The 17,611-nt window shown below is 39.8% G+C and overlaps 2 long non-coding RNA genes across 2 annotated transcripts in view; one reads left to right on the top strand and one right to left on the bottom strand.

Annotated features, from left to right (window-relative positions):
- LOC135983432 (uncharacterized) overlaps nucleotides 1–17,611 on the top strand; it is a 303,737-nt gene that overhangs the window by 11,788 nt on the left and 274,338 nt on the right. The gene's annotated exons all lie outside the window — the stretch shown is intronic.
- Nucleotides 4,674–8,222, bottom strand: LOC135983159 (uncharacterized). Its single transcript, XR_010600679.1, has 2 exons — nucleotides 8,143–8,222; nucleotides 4,674–6,060 (listed from the first exon to the last, which is right to left on the bottom strand). It is a non-coding gene; the product is annotated as an uncharacterized LOC135983159 (long non-coding RNA).

Here is a 17,611-nt window from a genome sequence, read left to right on the forward strand (position 1 = left end):
TGGCAGTTTTGGATGTCCAAAGACTGCAGGATTAAGGTTTTAGTGTGAAATCCTCGACCCACTGAAGTCAATGGGAATTATGCCATTGAGTTCAATGAGGCCAGAATTTCACTTCAGTGTAAATAGCAAATTCTTCTCAATTCAATTTATACCCTTGAGCAGGGGTTCCCAAACTTGGTTCACGGTTTGTCCAGGGTAAGTCCCTGATGGGCCGTGATAAGTTTTGTTTACCTGAGCATCCGCAGGTACAGCCGCTCGCAGCTCCCAGTGGCCACGGTTCGCCACTGCAGGCCAATGGGAGCATGCTGCGCGGGCTGGGCCACCGCTTCCCGCAGCTCCCATTGGCCAGGAACAGCGAACCACGGCCACTGGGAGCTGCGAGCGGCCGTCCCTGCGGACGCTCAGGTAAACAAAACGTCTCATGGCACATCAGGGGCTTACCCTGAACAAACCGCGAACCAAGTTTGGGAATCCCTGGTCTAGAGTATGCAGCCTTGATTCAGTTAAGTATTTAAGTACACACATAATTTGGAATCCAACTAGAGTCAATGGAACTGCTCACATGTTTAAAGTTAGTCATATACTTAAGTATTTGCTGAACTGGCGCTTGTTCCTGCCCCCATTAAAAATAATGGCAAAGCACCTGTTGATTCAGTTGTGCAGGATTAGCCCATAAGAGCACACTGAAGTCAAAGGGAGTCTTTCCATTAACTTAACTGGGCTTGGAATTAGGACCTGAGAGGAAAAAAAATTAGGGGAAGGGGAATGGAAGAAAGAAAGGATGTGTAAAAAGCCTAATAAAATGTGCTACTTTTAGCAATTTATTAGGATATATTATAAAATAAAATATTCACATTTTAAGATTTTTTTTCATGTCAATATATAAAAATTAATGGACAATTTGATTAGATTCTAGGCAGGAATACTTATTAACAGTTTGTTTTTTCTAATAAGTTGTATGTTAACACAAGAAAAAGTAGCACTATATAACATAAATAAAATCCATGTTCAGTAGATAGGAAAGTGGAAAAATAAAATAAATATGAATGTTTTCCAAGCATTTAAAACAGTCACAAAGTAGACTGAATATTGAATTAAAGTGAAGTATGAAATCTTCACACAGCTATAAAAACTGAATGTATACTATGACAATAACCAGACATAAACATATTATTGTAAGCTGTAAAAGAAAAGTCTGGTTATTTTTCCTGGAGATCTTCTATGGGATACTTTATGTCTAAAGATTTAGCCAAGCAAGAAGACTTAGTGAAATACGCTCATTCAAAAATTATTAAATATTTGTGTTTTTAAATTCAGAGATGTGATCTGGCTGGTCTTGAGCGGAAGAGCTGATATTCTGAAATAGCAAAATAAATTGCTCCACTGATTCTCCTAGGAAAAAAGTAACCAAAGTGACTCTTTTTAAAAAAATATACAAATAATGAAGAAAAAAAAAGGAGAGAGCGAGAACTATTGTATGTATTAGCAAAACTGCTTATAGATTCATCGTGGCTCACAACAAAGATATTATAAGTGGACCTCCTACCTCTGTGCCATGCTGTCACTGCTTTGGATTGACTGCTGTTAGATTCCTGTAATCCTGAGCCCTGGGATCTTGTCCAACATGTTTGCCCCACTTGGTAGGCCTGTTCGTAAGTATTTAAAATGAAAATGAACTCTAATCTTTCTATGTGTTTATAACAAAAGGTTTTAATCCCGTAACACTCATATTTAACATAATTTGTTTTTTATAAAGTTTATATAAAGCTGTAGTCAGTCTGACAATTCAGAATCCTAAAGTATATCTTAGCCATTTAACAATTTAGCCAGTCAAGTTTGGTTTACTGTCTGGCACCCTTAATTTGGCAGTGTGTCATGGCAAGGGTATTAAGGCACCCATTCATGGATGAGAAATTACATAGAACAACATCAATCACCATGCTAAATTTGTACATTTATAATAAATTTGAATCAGTAGCTTTCAGATCTGTAAAGCATTCACTAATACATAAAATGCGCACAAATATATATTTTAGTAGAATAATATGCTAAGGATATTACAAGGACACATGAGTGTGAATCTCTTTAGAGATTATTTTGTACAGCTCAAAGAATTAATTGAAACTATAGTATCCCATCGTAAAGATTATTGCTATCAATAGACCATAAATGATATTGCAAAATTAAACATCAAGGGCCCAATTCTTCCATCTTTACTCACATTGAGTAGCATCTTCAATTGATAAGTAGTCCCATTGACCCAAACAGGGCTACTAATCAAGTAAGTTTCTACTCAATATGAGTAAGGGTAGCAACAGCAGGACCTGATTTAGAGATAGACACTTATGTTTGGTTACACCCACATCAGAAAAATAGAAATACAAATAAAAACCTAAGGGTATGCAACGTAAGCCCAGGCTCAGACTCAGGCTTGAACCCAAACCTCTCTTCCATCTACACACAAATCTCTCAGACTTGGGCTCAGACCTAGAGTCATAGAACCCTCCAGGGGTGGAGGGTTTGAACCGAAGTCAAGCTGGGACCCAAGGTTCAAGCCCTTTTTCTTTACAATGTAGAAGCACCCCCTGACTCGTATCCTGGGAATCCACCAAAGGTAACCCACAATCCCATGGGTCCACTTCCTTTGTCCTCCCTTTCCCAAGTATTCCCAATCGACTCCAGGGAAACAGAAGAAATCCCCTTTGTTGTAGTGCAGCAACTCGGCGAGTCAGTGTTTAATCCTTCCATTGTCTTCTAACCATTGAGCTGTGAACACACTTTCAGAGAACCTTCTCTGTTTGCAATGGAGACTGACCAGAAGATGTCCTTTACAAAGTATGGAACAACCAGATTTTGGTGAATCTTTGGTGCAAGGCCAGCAAAACAATGGACTTTAGTAAGAGTACTAGGAATGACCATGCATGCCAGCAAATAGCAAAGAAGCCAGCAGTGTTAGAAATTTACCAGGATGGAGACCAGTGCAGGGAGCAGAATCACACCGCGGGGACCACTCCAACTTCATACCCGTTTTATGAGGAGTTTGACCTGATGCTGGGTACTGTGCTGAGCATGGAGCCAATGGTGGTGAACAATGACCTGATTAGCTGGAATGGCAACATGCTGGCCCCAGAATCCAATATGGGGGCTGATGGGAGCCAGCAGCAGGAACTGAGTAAGGCCAGTGAAGTGACTGTTGCTGAAACCAGTCCCAGAAGAGGCTTTGCCTAAGGAGCAGCAGTTGCGCATCCTAGGCACTGTACTCGGAGGAGCTTTCGATGCCCCTCTCTCCCCTTAAGGAACAGCCTGCTATGGAACTGGCAGCAGACATGGAAGGGATAAAAACCCTCCCAGAGCCTGGTAAGTTTCTGGCTCCATTTTAATGTTTATTAATGTAGGAATGGGAGGGATTTCTGTTCTAAAAACTAATGTAAAAGTTATTAGAAGCCCCAGATAGCAGCATGTATCTGCTAATGGTAGATTGTGTGACAATGCCTTGGCATCCCCCTGCTCCCACCCATACCACACCATGTGGAGTTCAAAATGGCAGCCAGGAAATGCAAACAGCAAAAACACCTTGAAAGTGAATCAACACCTTGGGCTAAGGAGATGGCAGTGGAGTTCTGTGTTTGCATGCAGCCATAACAGGTTAATCCATGTGGAAGCTAATGCAACATCCTATTGATTCCCTTATGGATTCTGATCCAACCCCAGGTGCTGATATCTTCAAACTTTTCTGTAGTTGAAACTCCAGATAGATAGTCACATTACGGGGAAGGGCGTATTTTCCAGGGCCATCTTGGTAGCTAACCAGGTCACTCCACTCATAGATATGCTATTCTGTCATCTCCTCTTTCTCCTGCTCCATCATAAACTCTGTCAGATGCCTTTGGTGGGTCAGAAAATGCCAGTGAAATGTCCACCATCTCACAGAAGCTCTGCCCATTTCTGACACAGGAACAAAAGTGCAAGCAAGAGAAGTTCTTCAAAAGGTGCTTCCTCCATGCTGGTGGCTCAGGTAGCTAGGGGCACACAGACTAAAATGACTGTGTGGGGGGATTTGTTGGTGGGCTGTTCAAACTTCCTGTAATGTGCAGGATAGACAGTCAAGTTTTCCCACACTGTAACACGGTGATATGGCTAGAGTGGCCACATTTCAGGAGGATGATAATGAGTCTGGGATGTGATTGGTTTGACTCAGATCTGCGTGCTGAAGTGTAGACACCAGAGCCCCGGGTACAAGGCCAGGTTAAAAAATTCTTAACCTAGGGTTGATAATGAGTCTAGCCGCTCAAGCCCTGGGTTTTCTAACCAAGGGTCAGCTGAGTCAAGTCCATCTAACCATGGGCTTACATTGCAGCACATACCTAAGTGTATATCTAACAAACACCCGTGGCTGGCCCATGTCAACTGACTCATGGGGTCCCAGACCCTTGACTCCAGCCTAGGTATCTACACTTCAATTTTATAGCCCCATGATCCCAAATCTGCTGACATGCGCCAGCTGGGGGTGTTTATTGCAGTGCAAATGTACCTTAAGAGGTCTGATCCTATTGTTCTTAGCCAGGCAAAATTTCCATTGGCCAAATCAATGGGCCAGATTCCTCCCTAGTGCAAATCATTGGCCGTAGAAAAAATATCCATAAATTGAATAATGCAGACATATGAATACAGTACAATATGGTCATCTTTTACTGATATATATGATTAGTAAATATAAAGGGTAACATATCTTGTACCTGACAGAACACTAAGTAGCCATACCAACCTTGAAAACTGACATCAAACCAACATAACAATACTTCATTTTTTTCATTCTATATGTACACTGATCGCTATAGACATATATACATACTGTGAAGAGGTTGACTTACCACTGGCCGCATTGTGGCCAGGCACAGAATAGCAGCTTTGTCCCCCCATGTGTCTCTTTCCAATGGCTGCTCCACCCCTGCAGTGGTCTGCCTCATCCTGTGACTTGGCCCTTCAGCCAGGCCACTTTAATGTCTCTTCCTTTCTGGGGTAGTTCATGAACGAAAAGCAAGGGGAATTAATGCAAATAAACTGAGTTAATAGGAAATAGAGATGAATGATCCCGCCTCAAGGTGCATCAGAATCTGGCCTTCCCTTCCCTCAGGGAGAGGTCTTCAGCAGCAGTCATCTGGAAAGCTTCTGCCTTTAGTCAGCACTTTACTCAGGAGCTGAAGGTCTGTTTTCTTCCCTGGTCAGCCAATAAGTGAGCTGCTCTGCTCTTCTTTTAAGCTCTTCCTCCATCCAGTGCATGCACTTCAGGTTTGGTGGGGTGGAGCTGCCTGAGCCCAGAGCAGCTCCTTAAAACTTTGTTGTCCAGTGTGGGGTTTGTATACCCCATCATACTACATCTTAGACACAGATATAGAGTCATACACACACTTATATATCTAGAGATAACCTATTTCTCTCTAATTTTTGTAGCTGACAAATTGCAACGTAGAATTAAATTTGAAATACACTCAACTGTAATTTGTATGAGACAGGAGAGAACTGTAGTGGTCTAAGAGTGCTTTTTAGTTAATTTTAAAATAATAAACATAAGAAAATGCAACCTATTCAATTAATAGATTTAGGCCTCAATCTTGCAAAGAGAGCCACATGTGTGGTGCAGTGTACCCACAACAATTTTTTTTGTAGGATGAGGGGTTTGTGTGAACATTAGTGACCCACTTTATTTATCTTGCAATTGACTCCATGTGGGTGGATTTCTGTATCTGTGCAGAGTTTTGCTGACTTCAGTAGGCTCTATGCAGGTGCACAAGTCCTCCTCCAACTGCAGAATTGGAGCCTAAATTTGTAAAAGTACCATTTTTAGTCTAATATTGCCAGAATGATCTGAGATACATGTCAACTTAGTCTATAAATTCCAGGGTGATTTGCTCCAAGCTACTAATGGTGCAGCAATACAAAATGCCAGCCAGCCCAGACTATTAGTAACAAAATACAGTAATTTGAAATAGCTGCCAGCCAACGCTGTGTGCATCAGGTAGGTTTCCAATTCCAGTCCAGATAACAGATTTAGAATTAAGTCTGTATAAAACGCAAAACAGAAAGAACAATAGTAATAATTATTTATTGAAATGGTAAGGTTCCACCATTGCACACAACTAATTAATTAGTTACAATTAAATTTAAAAAGCAGGAAATGCAAGAATTAAGGTTCCTACAGCAAAGCTAATTTGGCTAAAATATATATGTGTAGCATTTTATGGTACATCTAGTAAGAAAAATAAGCATACAATATACTATATTTTTTCAGTTTGATCAAGTTTACATGAGAGTAGAAAACTTAACTTTTATATTTCCTAGCTATTTAACTGTGAAACCTTAATGTCAAATTAGCTATGGTTCATGCATTTACTTTTCTTGAATTTTTAGTATATATTGTAGAGTCCAACCATGTTAATACTCAGACAAGCAGTCCTCAAATGTAACTCAACTGAATTCAGATGAGACTATTTTATGAATAAGGGTTTGAAAGACTGAGTACAAAAGGACTCAATCCTTCAAATTCTCACTCACTTGAGTAGAATTTATTCACGTGTACAGCCAGATTAGAGGTTTTTTTGTTTTTTTTTTGTTTTTTTGTTTTTTTTTTTGTAAACCAGCAGAACTTTGAACTGCTGGAGACTGGAGCATCTTTGATTTAGTTTTTTTTTCCTTTTTCCACATTTTTTCTATTAAAAAACACAAACAAAACTCCCAAACCGATGAAATTCTATACAAAAACTTGGTATTACGTAAAACAGTTGTTCTCAAACTTTTGTACTGGTGACCCCTTTCACATAGCAAGCCTCTGAGTGTGACCTCCCCTATAAATTAAAAACACTTTTTAATATATTTAACACCATTATAAATGCTGGAGGCAAAGCGGTGTTTGGGGTGGAGGCTGACAGCTCGCGACCACCCATGTAATAACCTCATGACCCCCTGAGGGGTCCTGACCCACAGTTTGAGAACCTCTGATGTGAAACAATTAGATAATGTTTGTAAAGCATGTTGATATGTCTTAAAGTCTCTATAACAGTCTAAATTACTATTACTGATAATTATAATCTGAAACTTCACAGATTCCAGAACATTAGCTTCTTGAGAGCCACCATATAGTTAAAACAATATACATTTGCTGATATTTAAAAAATAATTGAGAACTCAAACATCTGTATACATGAAATGATGTTTAAAATTTTATTTTTAATCATTCTGGGCTAACAAGCAAGTTGGTTAAGGGATATGAGTGGGGGATATACAGCATTTCTGCCTCTTAATAAGAGGAGAGGGTACCCATTAAAGAAGTGTAAGTGGGGGCCACACCATGGGAAAATTGATGCATTACTTTAAATCAGTTCAAAACCCCCTCTCTCAAACACAATTCTCACATCAGTAAAAGATATCAGCTTTCCAGGAACACTTTTTGTATTTAGAGCCTATAAGATTTCCCAGGAGAGTGTGTCACATCTGCAAACAAAGATACTCAGCATGATGGATTCTGTGTCATTGCATTACTGTACATTCTGAGCAAAGCTGTTTATGAAAAATGAACTATGCCCATAATGAACTATGCCCATGTTATTCAATGTCACCAAGATAACTTAATAAAACATATGATCACTGCAGGCACGGGTCAGGATAGTCAGCATCATGTTTTATTATGACTGTTTCCAGTATTTGACTTGGATTTGGCTGGAAGGTGATATTTGACAAGAGTGGAAATATCATGAATCCCAGCATCAAGCTTCTTATCTCTGAGAGCAATGTTGAAAGATATAATTATGTTAAGGAAAACATAGATTCTTTGTAAGTTAAAGTTCATGATTATTAGTTTAAAAAAAACTCTTCAAAGAATTGAATCAGACAGATGAAATCATACAACAATCCAAAAGTATCTTCAAATTAAAAATTTTAAAATAAAACAGAATATTTCAAACTACCTTTTCAATGTACCAAATTTTACAAAATATACATGATACACGGACACACACATTAGAGGGCAATTTTGAGCCCTCTAGTGGTAAAAAAAACTTTTGAGATAGGATAGAAGGAGGCCGATCAACCAGTCTAAGCATATACATGTCTATATACTGCAATCCTGTAGCATTTTCATATATTTACCTGTCAGTGTTCAGCAGGGACCAAATCTTTGTATGTGTTTGTACAGAATCTTGACTCTGATTAGGGCATATGGATATTCCTGCAATATAAGTGTTAATAATATTAATAGAGATCTGAGAATGAATATATTCCCGTTTCCATCTTGTAAGTTGTCTTTTCTATTTTATCTACATAAAAATTACCCTTTTCATAAAAAAGTTCTCCTATATTCCTTTAATGCCCACATGATCATCTGATCTTAGTGACGACATTACTGAAAAAGCTAACCAAACCACCACAGCCTGGAGAGTTATTTAAACAAGAAGCATTCTCAAATACGGTATTGTTACCCTCAGCCACACATTCAGCGGTGCCACAAGTTAGTACTCTTGCAAGGAGAGGAATAGAATGACTCCACTACATTTTAGTGCTGAAAAGGGATATTTCTAAAATTACTCTCTACGCAAGAATCTATGAAGTTTTCCTCAATGATCCTTTATTCCAATAAATTACTTTGACCCATTTATTTTAATTCAATGCTTTTTGCATACAATACTAGTTATTTATTAATTCTTTAACATTTTTCTAACATACTTAGGGCTAGATTGTAAGTAATATTTTCTAATGCACCTAAAGTAATTTAGGATCCTAACTCCCATTGACATTCAATGCGACTTAGGCTCCTGAGTCACTCAGGCACATCTGAAAATTTTACCATGTGGCTTTTACGCTACCGTCCTGCATAATGGATAATGTGAAGCCTTATGGCTATAGATTATGATTTTTTCTCTGGTATCAGAGGAGTGGCCGTGTTAGTCTGGATCTGTAAAAGCAGCAAAGAGTCCCGTGGCACCTTACAGATGTATTGGAGCATGAGCTTTCGTGGGTGAATACATCCGACGAAGTGGGTATTCACCCACGAAAGCTCATGCTCCAATATGTCTGTTAGTCTATAAGGTGCCACAGGACTCTTTGCTGATTTTTTCTCTGTCTCTTAAGTACTTATTTGTCTCCACTTACCATAGCATGATCACAATCTCAACATATTTACCCTCACAACAATCCTGTAAGATAGAGAAGTGCTATTATCCCATTTTATAAATGGAAAAGTGAGGTACAGAGAGACTAAGGCCAGATTCTTAAAAGTCCACCATTTTACCCTCTTCTGGCATTTTCAAAGCTGCTGCGCGGCGTCTGCCTAACCCCATTTGCAAAGCCACCTAAGCACTGACTCCATAGCTAATGTGCTAATGAGCAGCTCACAGCCCTAGCTCAGGCTGAAGTCCTAGAGACCCCAAAGCAGGATTTTCAAACTAGGTGGGGCAATGCTTATCTCATCAGTGGGATCCAATGCCACAGTCATACTCTGAGCACACCTAAGACCTGGTACCTGTCAGACCCCATAGCAGGAGAGCCACCAATAGGCAGCACAGCACCCATTAAAAAAAACAGCTCGGGGCATGGGGAAATGTAGGGCTTAGCTGAGAGAGCTACCGAGCATGAGCAGGAGACCAAGAAAAAAATTTTGGCTGCTTAGTCATGGGCTACCTAGGCAGCTGACCTGGCTTAGGTACCTAAGTCCAGGAGATATTTGCCGCTGAGCAGAGAGAGGCACCTATTTCTGGCCCGTCAGCCAGGTGCACCAGGTCAGCTGCTTAGGCACCTAAGCCCATCTCCTCTCACGCCACTCTCTTTGACATTTCACTCCAGGCTAGCTTAGTTGGTCCCCACTTAGCTGGATAGTTTCTGAAAATCTCTTCTTTACACCCCAAACTCTCCCACACTTTGTCTGGAGAGCCTGGGCACCCAGCTTGAGACGTCCACAGGGCTACAGGCCACCTACAGGTAAGTTGTTGCGATGCTGAGTGGACCAAAGCTTAAATATCTTTAAGAATCTTGGCCTAAGTGGTGATGTAATAATTGGGCCTACAAATTTACCCTAAATTAGGAGTTCAACTGTAATAAGTAGATATAAATTTATAAAGTGTCACAATAACATACCAACAAACTTTGATGGGAGAAGGTGCAAAAGGGAGACAGAAAGACTGAATTAGTTTAAACAAAAAGGTTTACTGATATAATCCATGAACCAAAGTTGGCAAGTCAGAATTTAGGCCTGTTGGTGGACAAAACAATGAGAGGATGGACTATTTCACCCAACAGTCCCTTTTTGGATCTTAAAAAGAAAACACTTTTGGCGAAAAATTAGCAGAGGAAACAGCCATCTGCCAACAACCACTGAAGTGAGTTATCCCATCATGGCTGCCACCCCTACAGTGTCCTGGGACCCTGAGCTCTACCAGGACATCATTGTGCCTTCATTGTCCAGATCCTGAGTGATATCCTGACCACATTGGGCCAAGGTAGGAAACCCAGATGACATTACGACCAGGGCCGCCCAGAGGATTCAGGGGTCTTGGGGCAAAGCAATTTTGGGGGCCCCTTCCATAAAAAAAAGTTGCAATACCATGGAATACTATATTCTCATGGGGGCCCCTGTGGGGCCCGGGGCAAATTGCCTCACTTTCCGTCCCTCCCTGCCCCCCCCCCCCCGGGTGGCCCTGATTACGACCTCCATTGGCTCCAGCAAAATCCCAAAATCCCAAAATCCCAAAAATCCCTTTTGTTGTGCGTTGTCTTGTCTTTTAGGAAATGGGATTGGACTTTAACAATAACAGCAACGACAGCAGCTCCAGCCAGTTTCAACTAATTTTCTCTCTTTTCACCAAAAACGGTAGTAATTACCATATTTGATACCATCTAAAGGACTGTCAGAAAAGGGTTTTTCTTTCTAAGAACTCTTTACAATTAAAGAGAAAGGCAACATGGGATGTTGTTAAAATGAAAGTCTTATTTAAAACTTTACATTTCAAATTTTAACTGTTCTTTTAACTTCTTTTCTGTATCTTCAGTAAAAGGTTAAAAGGATGTTTAATTACATATTTGCCATGGTATCAAGCAGGATGAGGTCTCTGTATAACAAAACTTGATTCTTGTTTAAAACTGGCAGCGTCAGGGTCCTATTAACACTTTTGACTGTTTGGTCCCATATATTTCATCTAAATTAATACAACAGTGACTTGCCCAAAGTCACATAGGTTCAATTCCCTACTCTGCTACAGATTTTCTAAGGCCTTGGCTACACTTACCCGCTAGTTCGACGGCTGGAAATCGAACTTCTGGGTTCGACTTATCGCGTCTAGTCTGGACGCGATAAGTCGAACCCGGAAGTGCTCGCCGTCGACTGCGGTACTCCAGCTCGGCGAGAGGAGTACCGCGGAGTCGACGGGGGAGCCTGCCTGCTGAGTGTGGACCAAGGTAAGTTCGAACTAATTCGAACTAAGGTACTTCGAACTTCAGCTACGTTATTCACGTAGCTGAAGTTGCGTACCTTAGTTCGAATTAGGGGGGTAGTGTAGACCAAGCCTTAGTCTCCTATGTGGAGTCACAAGTTAGTGCCTTAACCACTGGACTATTCTTTCTCATCCTATGTGATCTTAAGGTTTAGGTTCTTCACTTGTTGAAAAACCTGATTTTTTAGGATCCAGCATGTGTTTTATAGCTACAGTGTTCTAGAATTGTGCCTGTGTGCTTCTCTAACAGTCGGTAAGTGAACCATGGTGACTTGAAGGTTCAGGATAGCGAGGCTATGTTTTGACACCAAAGCAACTATGGTTGCTGCTGACAATCATCTTGGTGTCTGTGTCTGGATCCAATGCAACCAGCTTTCCCAATGTATGCCCAAGATTCATGTTTGGAGGAAATCTAGCTGGCTGAAATACAATCCTGATAAGCCACAGGTAACATTAGCAAGCTGGGGAAAATAACCAGAGGAAAAGGTGAGATTTGCTCCTACAATTGAGGACTTTCATTACTTAAATTTCTTGGGGATGGGGTGGTGTTACTGAGTGCATTCTGATGTTCAGATCACAGCAGTGGTCAAAAGAGCTTTTTCCATCTATCCTTGGAAAGACTGATATATCCTTTTATTTCATACATATACCTCACCACAGTTATCACTGCCTTAGTTACACCTCTAGACTGAATTACTGTAATGTGCTTTACTTGAGGCCACTCCAGAACACCATTCAGGCCTTGGCTACACTTGGGGATTCACAATGCTGCCGCGGTAGCGCTGTGAAGCGCAAGTGTAGTCGCGCCGCCAGTGCTGCGAGAGCTCTCTCGCAGCGCTGCAAGTACTCCACCTCTCCGAGGGGAATAGCTTGCAGCGCTGTGAGTGTGCAGCGCTGCAGGCGCTGATTACACTGGCGCTGTGCAGCGCTGCACTCGCTGCGCTCGGGAGGGGGGTGCGTTTTCACACCCCTGAGCGCAGCAAGTTGCAGCGCTGTACAGCACCAGTGTAGCCAAGGCCTCGGAGGCTTCAGCTGGTGCAAGATGTAGTACTTACAGCAGAGAACACAATTTATCTGGTCTCCAGAGACTTCATTGGCTTCCTCTTCACTTCAGGGCACAATGTAAGGTGTTGGTTTTGATCTATAAAGCCCTATTTGGTTTGGAAACTGTGTATCCTAGAGGCTACAACTCTCTTCAAATATTAATATTGCAATTAGTTCTCTGGCCTGTGTTATACAGGAGGTCAGATTAGATGATCACAATGATTGCTTCTGGCCTTTGAATTAATAAATCTAGATCTGCAGGGATGGTGGAGTTTAACTGTCTCGGGATTTCTGGGCTCCAGTTACAAGGCATTCTCAGTAGCGGACCCTGAGCTCTGGCATGCTGCTCACCTCAGTCCAGTAGAGGTGGAATTTGCTGGACTATCAGAAATGGTGAATAGCTTAATTGTCCAGGACTTTTTCTGAGGGGCTATGTTGAATGGGGAGGGTATCAGTGTTTTTTGTAGTGATTTAGAATGGACATTGTCATATTCTGAATTATTATTCTAATATATGTTTTTAAAGTTGTAATTGTCAAGAGCTTAGGATATGCACATTGTGTAAATGAAATGTAATTAATTCTTATTCTTAACTGTACAGTAACAAACATTTTTTTGCTTGGAGGGTATTAGAACTGTTTAATATTTGTTATTACTAAATTAACTTTATTTTAATCCTTATCACAACTCCTCACATGCTACAAAAATTACCTTCTCAAAATGAATAATTTCTATTAAAAATGTATACTATCTTTTTAGCTAGGAAGAATTTTTTGAGAATATTATTAGGATTAAGACATACATGATGAAACATGCGGTTTCTGTGAGATAACTGCACACCTCAGGCACGTAGTGAAGAACCAGGCAGAAGGCTAGACCAAATGCCTCCAGCATGCAAGGAGTACGGTTATCATACACCTGGGAGTTTGTTATGTCTTTCAGAAAAGAGTACAAGTGACTCTAAGTCAATGAAAATTCCAGATTATAATGACACTAGACTGTATGTTGTGATTTGGAATCTTAAGACCCAAAAGAAACTTTTTTCCATTCAAGTGCTGTGCTTTTGTTTTTAAAAAAGCCATATTATACTAAAAATAAATATTTTGTGATGCTGGTTCTGTCTAGCAGCACCACATTTAGGATTATATAATCACAAAGTCAGATGTTATTGCTTAGCTGTGAAGTGTTTGGAATAGAAGAGGAATACAAGACATATGGATGAAAGTGTCTCTTCAGACAAGATCAGTACAGTTTTCTCTAACTTAAAAGTATTGTACAGTGGCTGCTTGCAGTGATGGCTTACGGACTGGTCCTGTGGCTCTTACCCCACACGATTTCCACAGAAATGAAATGTGTTCTGTATGCATTAAGATTTCAGTAACAAATGTTAATATATATATTTTTAAATATTTCAGAGTAAAACTAACCACTGATTGCTAATGTGTAGGCCAAAATACTAACAGAGGAATAGCGAAAACTACTGTATACATTATAATTCCTTTCTGTACTTTGATGGTGCATTTTCACTTCAATAATATGTTCAGTTATGGTCACCTCCTCACTAAAAAGATATAGAAAATGGGGGCCTTAGAAAGTTAAAGAAATATAGAAAATTGAAATAGACAATAAAATATAGAAATAAATAGAAAATAGAGAGATATATAGTACATGAATAGAGGCATGGAAAGATTTTCATATTAGAAGAGATGAAAACATTTTAGGGCTATATATTTCAGAAGACATAAGAGTCAAATGAAGAGATGTAATATAATAAATTAGGTCACTTGGGATCCTAAAATCCTGAGTCATGACACTACAACAACAAGGGGACACCCAATTAAGTTAAAAGGCAATTCTTTTAAAAGATAAAAGAAAATGCTTGTTATACAACACATAATTAACCAGTGGAACTCACTGCCCACAAGGAATTATTGAGGCCAAGAGTTTGGCAGGGAAAAAAATCAGGTACATTTATATAAATAAGAAAATCCAGTTATAGCAGATCACATAGAAAACATATAGAGTTATAAGCCCTCATGCTTCAGGGCATGAAGCAGCCAATAACTGTCTGGGGTTAGGAAATAACTTCCCCTGTGGACCACTTCTTTTCTAATATAACTTCCTCTGAAGCCTCTAGTTCTGACAACTGTCAAAGAGACGATACTTGTTTAGATGGATCATTGGTCAAATCTGGTATTGTAATTCCGGTGTACTGTGGAGAGAATAAGTAGAGACCAGGCAGTCACAAAGGAAGCTGCTGCCTCTACATTGTAAATATCACCAGAATGTCACATATACAAACTTCTCTCTTGGCTATTTGAGCCACTGAGTTGCTAGGCAGATTTAAAAAAAAACACAAAACCCTTTTTTTCAAGTTCAGTTCCAGAGGTGCACCAATAATCCTCCTGTCACAACACAGAGGAAGAGCTTATAAAGTTATTTAAAACCTTATCACCAAGAAACAGTGCAGAGTATTTTGTATAATATAATGCCTTAGCAATACTTCTGTTTACTTCCTCATTGAAACTGCTACATATTTACATACCACTGCCAAGTAATTCCTCATTATATAGGTTAGTTATCCTTTTGCTTACGTATATATTCCCCTTTCACACTGCTCAACATATTTAATACTAATGACATCAGATATTTTTTGCTTTGTTTCTACCTGTTACTTAGTTACTATAAAACTCTCTCCAGGTCTTTGGACAGATTGACTTAGATATTATTAATGTTTATTGCTGAATAAAGGTGTAGAAAGCTTGACGTTTCTTATAAGGTATAACTTGGCTAGTCAAAAAGTAGAGTTTGTTTATATGTTCAGGATATACTACTTCAGAACAATGAGCAAAAGAAAAAGCAAAGAAGCTGCTTTGTTCTTGGGAAGTGTTGTCCAGGGACTACAAATTGGAAGTGAAATCTAATAATTTAGAACAGTACTTTGGCAGGAAGACATTTTTAGTATGTGATATTTCATACTATGGAAAACATTTCTTTGAGATATTAAATATTTTAGAGACTCCCTGTGTTGGAGGCTTTTGATAGTATTTTCATACAAGACTGGATGTTTTTGCTGGCATTTGTGATTCCAAACATTTTCCTGTTGTACATAGCAGGATCAAGATACCAATATTTTGGAGCTGCTCTATCTACTGTGGATGTAGGAGCAGTGGCGCATTCTCAGACCATCAGGCCTGGACTTTCCCCAAGTATGCTCCATTTCATCCACTATTTACCTGTTTGTCCTGCAATCTCAATGAATGTATGGGCTATCATTTCATAAACATGCTGCACATTGGGATACACATCAGCTTCCTGTACAACTGTGAATGCTGTTCCAAGAATTAGCCAGCCAAATGAGAACTTATCAACTTTCTGCACTCTCCCTATTATTTCTTACTTTGTGTTTGTACAGCATCCAGAGCAATGTCTACCACTAATTATAACCAAGGCTAGTAGCACCATACATTGTTAAAATTGCCCAACACCTCCCATAATAATCCCATTTTCAGTTATGTATACATTTTCCAAAGTTTTGGGGGGTGAAATTTTGCATGCCAATTTCCCGCCTCAGGCTTAATGTTTTTAGAAAATTTCAGCCAAAATGGTTCAGCCATTTCAGAGAACAAGACTAGCATAAATACACTGTTTTGACCATGTGTGATAGGGTATTCACTCTACAGGAGCCCAGAAAGGGCTCAGAAAGGGGCTAAGTAACCTGATAGGCCACACCTGAGGAAGATTTAGGGTATTTTGCTCACGGTTTATGATTATGAATCCTGCTGGCGGCATTTTCCCAAATTAATGCAGGGTGACTTACCTCTTTACTTAACTGAGAGGCTTTGTAAAAATTCACAGGTTAATTTCCTGAAAATGCAAGGGAAGATGACAATGCTTTGTGTGTGTGTGTGTGTGGAAGGCAGTGTCGCAAAAATGTCTCTTCATAGACTCCGATTCCAAGGCCAGGCTGTGGAATATAGGCCATAGAACCTCCCCAAAATAATTTCCAGAGAATATCTTTTAAAAATATCCAATTGTGATTTAAAAATTGTCAGTGTTGGAGAATCCACTACGACTCTTAGTAAATTGTTCCAATAATTAATTACTCTCGCTGTAAAAACTTTGCACCTTATTTCCAGTCTGAAATTGTCTAGTTTCAACTTCCAGCCATTGGATCACATTCTACTTTTCTCTGACAGATCAAGGAGCCCATTGTTAAATAGTTTCCCCCATATAGGTACTTACAGACTATAATGAAATCAGCCCTTAACCTTCTCCTTGTTAAAATAAATAGATTGAGCTCCTTGAGTCTATTACTGTAATGCATGTTTTCTGATCCCTTAATCATTCTTATTGCTCTTCTCTGAGCCCTCTCCAATTTATCAACATCCTTCTTGAATTGTCGGCACCAGGCACAGTATTCCAGCAGCAGTCATACCAGTGCCAAATACAGAGATAATATAACCTCCCTGCTTCTACTCGAGATTCCCCTTTTTATGCATCCCAGGATTGCATTAACTCTTTTGGCCACAGCATTACATTGGGAGCTCATGATCAGCTGATATCCACCACAATACCCAAATCTTTTTCAGAGTCACTCAGTCCCAGGATAGAGTTCCACATCCTGTAAGCTACATTTTTTGTTCCTAAATGTATACTTTTGTATTTAGCCATATTAAAACGCATATTGTTGGTTTGTGCCCAGTTTACCAAGCAATCCAGATCACTCTGTATCAGTGACCTATCTTCTTCATTATTAATCACTCCCCTAATTTTTGGGTCATCTTCAAAGTTTATCAGTGATGCGGTGTACAACAGAAGACATGCCAAGAGGCATTAAATGGACACCCTTCTCATCCCTTGAAGACCTGGACTTCACAGATGAACTTGGTCTCCTATCACATACCCAACACCATATACAAGAAAAAAAAAACTCTATTCAACACATTCAGCAGCAAATTGAACTGAAAATCAATGACAATAAGACAAGTATCAGAGGGGTAGCCGTGTTAGTCTGAATCTGTAAAAAGCAAGTGGCGTCTGATGAAGTGGGCATTCACCTACGAAAGCTTATGCTCCAATACTTCTGTTAGT

The sequence above is a fragment of the Chrysemys picta genome, chromosome 4 (genome assembly GCF_011386835.1).
Source record: "Chrysemys picta bellii isolate R12L10 chromosome 4, ASM1138683v2, whole genome shotgun sequence".
NCBI classification, from domain to species: domain Eukaryota; kingdom Metazoa; phylum Chordata; order Testudines; family Emydidae; genus Chrysemys; species Chrysemys picta.